General features: G+C 47.6%; 1 long non-coding RNA gene across 1 annotated transcript in view; it reads right to left on the bottom strand.

The window, feature by feature from the left end:
- Positions 1-1,526: 1,526 nt before the first annotated feature.
- The window catches only part of LOC125943621 (uncharacterized), a 44,742-nt gene continuing 37,793 nt past the window's right edge, over positions 1,527-8,475 (bottom strand). Inside the window, exon 3 of the long non-coding RNA XR_007465801.1 lies at positions 1,527-1,648. This is a non-coding gene — a long non-coding RNA (uncharacterized LOC125943621). The remainder of the gene's footprint in view (positions 1,649-8,475) is intronic.

Here is an 8,475-nt window from a genome sequence, read left to right as displayed (position 1 = left end):
GCAACTCCGCTAACGGCGGTGGTAAGCGCAAGTGACGCGTTGAAAAATTTCTGTCTTCATGAGTCAGACGCCCCAGTCTTGCTCCACGTTTCAAGGCATCGCATTTGAAGCGAAGAACGACGCGCGCACTAGCAGAAAACAACCTCCCGCATACGGGCCTCCAAGCCTGTGACGGCAGCTGCCACTAAAAGTTACTACGTACCAAAAAATCACGAATGTTCCGGCAACCTTGTGGGCCTATTCCTGCCCAAAAGGCACCGCTCACGGGGCCCCCGAGAGAGGGAGGGGTGGCTTGAGAGGAGGTTGGCTTGCCGAGGCTAGCGGAATCACGTAATGCTCCCTCCTAGTATTTTTTACCTACATGCATCCTGGTGTTGCTATGCGGCAACGTATAAGGCCGCGTCGCAGTTAGGCCTACGGTCACCGGAATCGCCCACGATCTCACAAATTGGACGGGCTGTGCGCTCCAAACTAACGTTTCAGGTGAGCTTAGAGAAAGCGAAAGCTCATTTCTGTAGTTACTGGTGATCTACGCGAGTGAGAGTGCAACAATCACGAGAATTCATGCTGAAGCGGGAGCCAGATGTGCCGCCATGTTTGACAACGTTATTTCTTTAGCGTCCGTAAACATTACGAACGTTAAACTCGCCAAATAACGTACGTTATCATAGTGCACGTAAACCGCAGAAACCGAATAACGTTCAGAGCATGCGCAGTGATGACAACGTAATTTTTTAAGTACGTAATGCGTTAACGTTTGCTTGCAAACGCTAAACTAAAACTGTCTAATAGTGGCTGGGAGCTCCTGAGCACGCCGACAATGCAGGCCGCAACGGAGAGACTTACAGCCTGTGAGGCTGAATATTTATTCATACTGCCAGAAAGGCAGATTAGAAATGGGTGCATGGCGCAAACCGCGTTCAAGGCAAACTTATTTTTTGTTTTTGTCCACTTAGAGTTACCATTCGAATATACCATTTTCAAGGTTTATATAACGCAGAGAAGGTTCTTATTTTGTCAAGTCATGATATTATTATAACATTTTACCTTTGTATCTTTTGCTTTTCAACTAGAATAATTGCTGCATGATTACCGTCCAGACTGTGTCCACTATCCAGTGGCTCTTGTTCTGTATCCCGCACGACTTTCATTGAATTATTTGAACTCTGATCACCTCACAGACTTCTAATTTTAGACTCTTTCGTAATATAATAGCCGCTGAATAATTGCGTTAGTGGTTTCCTAGGAAGAAATTTCCTTCGTTTGAGATAGAAATAACGTCAAAACAGGCAGTAACCAAAAAGTAAAGAAACTGTGGCCATTATTCCTTCTCTTGTTATTTTATTGGAACGTTTTCTACAGAAATCAAGACTACATATTTTTAGACGAAAAAAAACAACAAGATGATGTTTAGGATTTACCATTTCATACAGAGAAACGTGCATAGGCACCTCTCAAGCAGTTTTCGACTACACTTTATCTAAATCGCAACTGTTTGGGTCGTACACTGTATGGAACTCTGTATTTCCGCACTTGGAACTTAAAACCTGCCCGCAGCACGGCTCTTCGTTGTCTGTATGGCCATGTTTGACCCAAAGGACGCATTTTGTGTGTGCTTCCGTAGAATACTCAGCCACTCTTTGTGCATCTGAAATGTGTGAGATAACGATTATAATAGAAATATAAATGAGAGATTTGTATTCAAATATTAACTTGAGGTCTACGATTACAAAATGAAAATACGCCTGTTACCGTTTAAACGTCATCATTGTGAGTAGCCTATTATATTTCCATTGCATGATTGAGGCCCCATTGATGGCCTTACCCTTTTTTAGTCGGCTCGTGGTCACGCGCCATTCACAAAGTACTAAGCAATTGTGTTGCGCATACAATCTGCACAAGCTTCGGTGACAACAGAAATTGAATACAACCAACGATAACGTTCGAGAAACTTCCGCAACAGAAAGGCCAGTTCTGCGCTGAGTGATAAAACTGTAAGAGATTGGGTCGTGAAAACGTCCAGTTTGGCAAGTTACTATGGTAGTTTGGCAACTACCATAGTAACAGGTATCACAACCGAAGCCACCATTCGCTCATTACGTCATTTACTGTAGTGGCTGCTGACACCTGCCTGTACGGAACTGCATTTAGTGCTACATCTCGTTTTCATTGACGTGAAGCGCATGCAAGGCTTCGCTAGAAATAAACAATCCGACATAGCAGTTCGCCCACAATTGCTGTATTCGTTTTGAGATCTCTAGACCACTAATTTCACTGCATGAACGTTTAGGACGTTTAAGCACTTCTCTCAGTCTTGTAGGAGCGATATCACTGAAGGTGAACTTGTGTAATGATGCACTACTCCAAGTGGCGCTAGCTCTAATGACCGTGTCTATTACTACGCGCGATGTAGAAGATACCGGATAACACATCACTTTTAGAGGACCAGGTCTTCTGAACCGCAGCGTCATCTGAGCCTTGGGCGTGTGTTTCGAGGAAGCCCTAAACGCTCGGCGCTAATAGGCCTTATGCCTTGCGGTATGGAGAAAACGCCGCCAAAGAACCGAGGCGAGAGGCGCATTTCACAGTGTCAAACAGTAAAAAAGATAGAAAAACTCAAATAAGTGTGCACTCTAAACAAGGCAAGGTCGACGTAATTGGGAGTGAAATACTTTAAAGATAAGATACGAAATAAAAGAATAATTAATTTGAAGAATAGACAGAATAAGCAAATATCAACATTAACAGATCGAATCATTTCAAACAACAGGTACATCGACGTTGTCTTCTTAGGCGCCAAAACTTGGTCGACCCTTTGTTTTTTATTTTGTACTGTTTTCAATAAATAGCAAAATAAGGTTCTTTATTAAAATATGGGCTGGTGCAAATTCAGCACACATATTGATAGTGTAGATTCTACATCATGCTGTTAGGAAGTAAATTATATTTTCGTGGACTAAGTGGCCCTTCATGTTTACTGCAACTTGCAAATGAAGACGGTAGGCATTGGGGAATAAACTATATCGAAAATGATTGTAAAAGTAAGTGATAGGTTTCTTGCGGACATTGCCACGTCGTGCGTCTGCTGTGTAATACGGGCACATCAGCAGACGACGACGTCGCAACCTCACTGCAAGGCCAGTCTGCCAAATGATACCACGACACAGTTTATGTTGGTCTAATCACTGCACCCCATTTGATAGGGTGCCGGGCCATCTACGTCTAGCAGGGCCAACAACATAATCGGAATGCCGCTATTTTCAAAAAGCTGCCATACAATTCCCGTGGCATCTCATGAGGAAAAATAAATGTTTTTGTTCCAAAGGTCATAATAGGTCAAGTGGTGCCATGTGCTTGAAAATTCTACTGAAGACGCCCCATTCCTTTTTAGCATTAGTCACCGCAGTGGCATGGAGTACTGTAAACACCGAAATTTCTGTTTACCACGGTGACAGTAGCAAGGCTAAGATAGCAAAAATTATGCAGTTTACACACATTGCCTCGCTAGATGTTATGCGAGGAATTTTGCAAGTACCTGGCTATCCAGCATCGTCCTGGGTACATGGGCAACGTGTTTGTTTTAGGCTGAAGATTACGTGTGTGAAGCGAGCTCTTTTGTGACGACAGACGTTAGACGGCGACGACGACATAATGATGGCAACAGTACTAGAATACTTTTGCTTGCTCTGGTAAACCAACGTCACAACCTGTTGCGTTGCCACGTTGGGTAATCTCGAAAGCGGTACAAAGTCGCACAGAGGCTCTCAGAATGTGGGCCGATCCCAGAGGAAGTGCAGTCTAATACAGTGTCTCAGTGTATTAGCAGCCGCAAGGGAAAAGTGAGGATAACTGGCACGCCCCCTAGCATGTCGCATGGGATACGGTAGATAGCGGTAAGTCTGTGGGCGAGTGCAAAATGGTGCGCGCAAGTGCCCTTGCTAAGGCTGTGGGAGGCGACCCATGCGATAGTATTCTCAAAGCCCTAGTCAGCGTTTGGAAGAGAAACGCGTGCTCGATGTTGCTTGGTCTTCACAGCTCATGAAATAAACCACATATGACAATTTATCAGAGTGATATCAATGTGCAACGAATTGCGAGTATCTTAGCGAACCTTACAGTTTCTGGAAGAGTTTAAGTGAGCGACCCATTATTCGAGCAGCTGACAAAATTGGAGCCACTTATGCTCATAAAATATTTTAAATCCCACGCATTGAGTACCTCCCTCACCACGCCCCCCCCCCCTCCCGCCCACGCCCGCGCACACACACACGCACGCATGTAGGCGCGCACCACACTGGCACTTTCACTCATCGTGGTCAAGGTTATTGCGAATTCTCTGTTCCATGACATACCGGGGCGAAAGTTTTCGCCCTCTCGAAGAACACTTTCATCACACTCTGTCACAGTCAGGTTGTCACCGGGATCTGCATGAGCATCCACGTAGGCTACCCCCTGCATTCGTAAATTTTACATCGTGTGGTCCTTGTTCCATTCCTTATTCTTCTGTTCGACTTGGTGTTCTTCAGCTGGCTTCTTCTGGCCGACCGCAAGGAGCATCGCCTTATGGTCCGTGAAATGGCAACTACAGTATTGACTTCTTTAACTGTGTCCTGATTATGGAACGTCAAATCTGAACACGTATTGCAGTTGCTTGAAATTGCATTCGTAGGACTTGCCGTCTCCAAACCAGCAAGCATGTAGCATCTCTGGAAATTTTGTGGATACCCGGACGTTCGGATTAAAATCTCCCACAACTATCAACGCATCCTTTCTAATCCAGAACTGCAGTTCTCTCAGGACACGGTCTGCCGCTGCCGTCTCGCCGATTCCGGGCGCAATGTATACTTACACAACCACCACACTGCCTAGTCGCGCAGCACGAACTTCCCCGTACTCGTACACTTGTTGGACCAGAAAGACTTCCTCCGCCTGCACTTCCCGTTTATGTAAATGGCTACACCAGCAACGCAGTTGTCGGAGCGCTTTGCCGCGCTGATGCAGCGAAACCCATCCACTTCGTAGGGGACTTCGGGTCCATCCAGGTCTTGGTAAAGCTGTGCTAGAACAAAATCGTTGGCAACGTCTCCACAGTGTGCACCGACGAGAGCGCACGTTGACACTGCCGACGGTGACGAAGTACTCGGCCAAGGTATTGTTGCCCTCCGCAGTGATGGTGTGAAGACGGTGATTGCCGAGTCTCCTGAATTCATCGGCAATAGCGCAATCATATCCGGGTTGTTCTTGACATGATAGAACCGATGATCGTTGTCCTTGTTCGTCAGGCACAGCCCGTTGATGGTTGGTAACCCTGCTAAGAGCGACGTACACGAGCTTCTGATTCTGGGACTTTCAGTAATGAACCGCAAGCTCATCGTAGGTGCTACCCTGGGACTTCTGGATGGTTATGGCGCTCGCCTGGACCACGGGGAGTTGCTTGCGCCTGACGGTTACGTGGCCCATCCCCTTTCCCTTCAGGTGGCACCCGACGGTGATGAGTTCCATGGGAACCAAATTACCGCAAATGTCAGGATCGTTGGCTCGGTAGCGTCGTCTCTTCAGCAGGGTCTCTGCACCCACACCAGTGGTAAACTCAATCCATAAGCGTAGCGGGTTGTTGTCGGTGTCCCTTTGCACGTGCCTGAGGATCCCCACACTGCCATTGACGAGACAGGGACACGTCGATGTTACGCATGGACATCTATGGCTTCCCCATGCACAGCAGGATCTTGTTGGTCAAGTTGGCCATCTCAACATTGGGCATTTTGGCGGCTCTGGCTTTGGCGTGTGCGTACTCCTCGTCGGACCTGTGTTCACAAATGGTCTCTACAGCCGAGCTGTGGATCGCTTATTCTGTACAGGCTTCGGCGATCGCGATGTTAAATGTGTCAGCGTCTTTGTTCGTGTAGACGAGGCACACTCCGGACGGGCACTTCTGAAGCGCAGCCACTTAAGTACCAGGGCAAGGGCGCCTAGTCTTGATGAACTCACATGTTTTACGGCATCTTAACGCCGACTGCCGCGGCCACTTGTCACTTGCCCGCTAGGCATGGCGCAGCACCAACACAAAAAGGCAGCGCTGCTTAGGGGGGAGCTGCATTCCGGCAACTTAAACACTGTATCACTCCTCCCCTCTTACGATACATGCTACGGGGAGTACTTGGTAACAGGTTTTCGAGTTCTTATGCGACGCCGCAACTTTGGAGTGCAAGGTGCAGCCATGACAGGGTTGTCCACGGCACAGGTACTTCCAGATACACTTCCAGGCGATTGTTCCTCAGGTAACACGTCGGGTGCAGCTGGGAGATGTATGTCTGGTTCTTTCTCATGAAGCACATCCGCGACAGCTGGAGAATGGATAGGCGGCTGCTCCAGTTGAGGAAAACCTTCTGCGCCAGCAGGACGAAATGGCGCTGTCTGCGCACGGCGCAAGTGGTCATTGTGTCGGTTCCATGTCTAATCATCTTGAAAAAGCACATGGGCCGACGGTGGATTAACATCCAAAAGACTGGCAAGTACCCATGGTGCACTTGTGCGGAAGTTTCTCGCATACACTTTATATCCTGGTTGGTGTAATGGTCCCTGACGTGACCCTCTGTCAGCATTATACCTTCGTGCTGTGCTTCGCAAGCTTCAAGAACCTGGCATCAAAGTGAAACTCTTAAATTGACACTTCTTCTTCCCACAAGTGGAGTATCTTGAGCACATCATCAGCAAGTAAGGCCTTTCCCCGAACGTCGACAAAGTGGCTGCCATTCTGCATACCCCTGCGCCAAAGACGTCAATGAACTTCAGAGTTTCTTGGGACTTGTCAATTTCTTTCGGCGTTTTTTGCCTAATCGTTCTGCACTTCTTTCTCCCCTGCACTCTCTTCTTTGTGATGGAAAGAAATGGGAGTGGGGGCAGGATCAGCAAAATGCATTCACAGCCTGCAAGCACGTGGTGACCTCAGCTCCAGTTCTCGTGCATTTCCGCCCTGACAGGCCTGCATGTCTCAGCTGTGACGCGTCACCTTATGGCATAGGTGCAGTTCTGGCTCACAAAGATGCTCATGGCCGAGAACATTCCTATTGCTTTTGCCTCACGGAATTTGTCAAAAGCAGAACGAAACAACAGTCAACTTGACAGGGATGCCCTGGCACTCGTGTTTGGTGTAGATCGCTTCCACCAGAACTTGTGGGGCATACTGTTGGAAGCATACACTGACCACAAGCCACTTCTCGGTCTGCTGGGTGCCAACAAGCCTGTCCCTGTGCAAGCATCACCAAGCTTGGTCAGGTGGGCTCTCAAGCTATCCGCGTACACGTAGGCACTTGTATACAAGCCTGGAAGAGAGGCTTGGCCATGCTGACGCTCTTACCAGACTGCCGCTACCTAACGACAGCACTGCACTACCTGACCCTGCCGAAATTTTTATGTTTGAGGAGGGGTATCCACGACTTCTTTCACCTGCTGTGGTGGCACGAGCCACCATGAATGATCCAGTTCTGGGTCACATTGTGCATTTTGTAAGGAAAGGAGAGAGCCTCCCAGCTGGGCTAGAGTGGAACGCTTTCAACACAAGAAGCTCAGAACTCAGTCTCAGGAAGGCAGCGCTGCTTGGGGGCGCTGCATTCCGGCAACTTAAACTTTGTATCAAAAAGTGTACAATCATTGCATTCTACCGGGACTAACATATGGGGCAGAAACTTGGAAGTTAACAAAGAAGCTCAAGAACAAGTTAAGGACCGCACAAAGAGCGCTGGAATGAAAAATGTTGGGCCTAACGTTAAGAGACAGGAAGAAAGCGGTGTGGATCAGTGAGCAAACGGGGGTAGCCGATATTCTAGTTGACATTAAGAGGAAAAAATGGAGCTGGGCAGGCCATATAATGCGTTGGACGGATAACCGGTCGACCATTAGAGTTACAGAATGGATACGAAGAGAAGGGAAAGGCAGTCGAGGATGGCAGAAAACTAGGTGGGATGATGAAGTTAGGAAATTAGCAGGTGCAACTTGGAATTACCTAGCGTAAGATAGGGGTAATTGTAAATCGCAGGGAGAGGCTTTTGTCCTGCAGTGGACATAAATATAGGCTGATAATGATCTTGATGATTTTTCAGAAATTTTCAGAAATAGCAGAAGCGAACCGTACGTTGCCTTCAGTTTGCGCTCAGCCGCTGTCGTGTCTATTGTAGTAGCGTTTTCGTGCCTTCCCACGTCACCTTTTGCCTCGCCTCCCTTTATGGGAATTGCGAGCGAAGAGTTGCAATGCTGTTATTCACTGGTTTAGAACTGTGTTGGTTCTATCCAATCTCTTACTTCCTACTTCCTCTTTACAATTATATATAAATCCCCTCTGGACTTGCACGTTAGTAGAAAGATGAGGGCTGCAGTTTCGGCCATGCTTTTGCCGGGGTTCAAGGATAATTACAGCTATCAAGACGCTATCAGCGGTTACAGCTGCCAAGAGATGCCCATCGATCTACAGAGGGCATT

The sequence above is a fragment of the Dermacentor silvarum genome, chromosome 2, assembly GCF_013339745.2.
Source record: "Dermacentor silvarum isolate Dsil-2018 chromosome 2, BIME_Dsil_1.4, whole genome shotgun sequence".
NCBI lineage: Eukaryota > Metazoa > Arthropoda > Arachnida > Ixodida > Ixodidae > Dermacentor > Dermacentor silvarum.
Note: the sequence above shows the minus strand (reverse complement) of the source record. Positions and strands in the feature narration are given on the sequence as shown.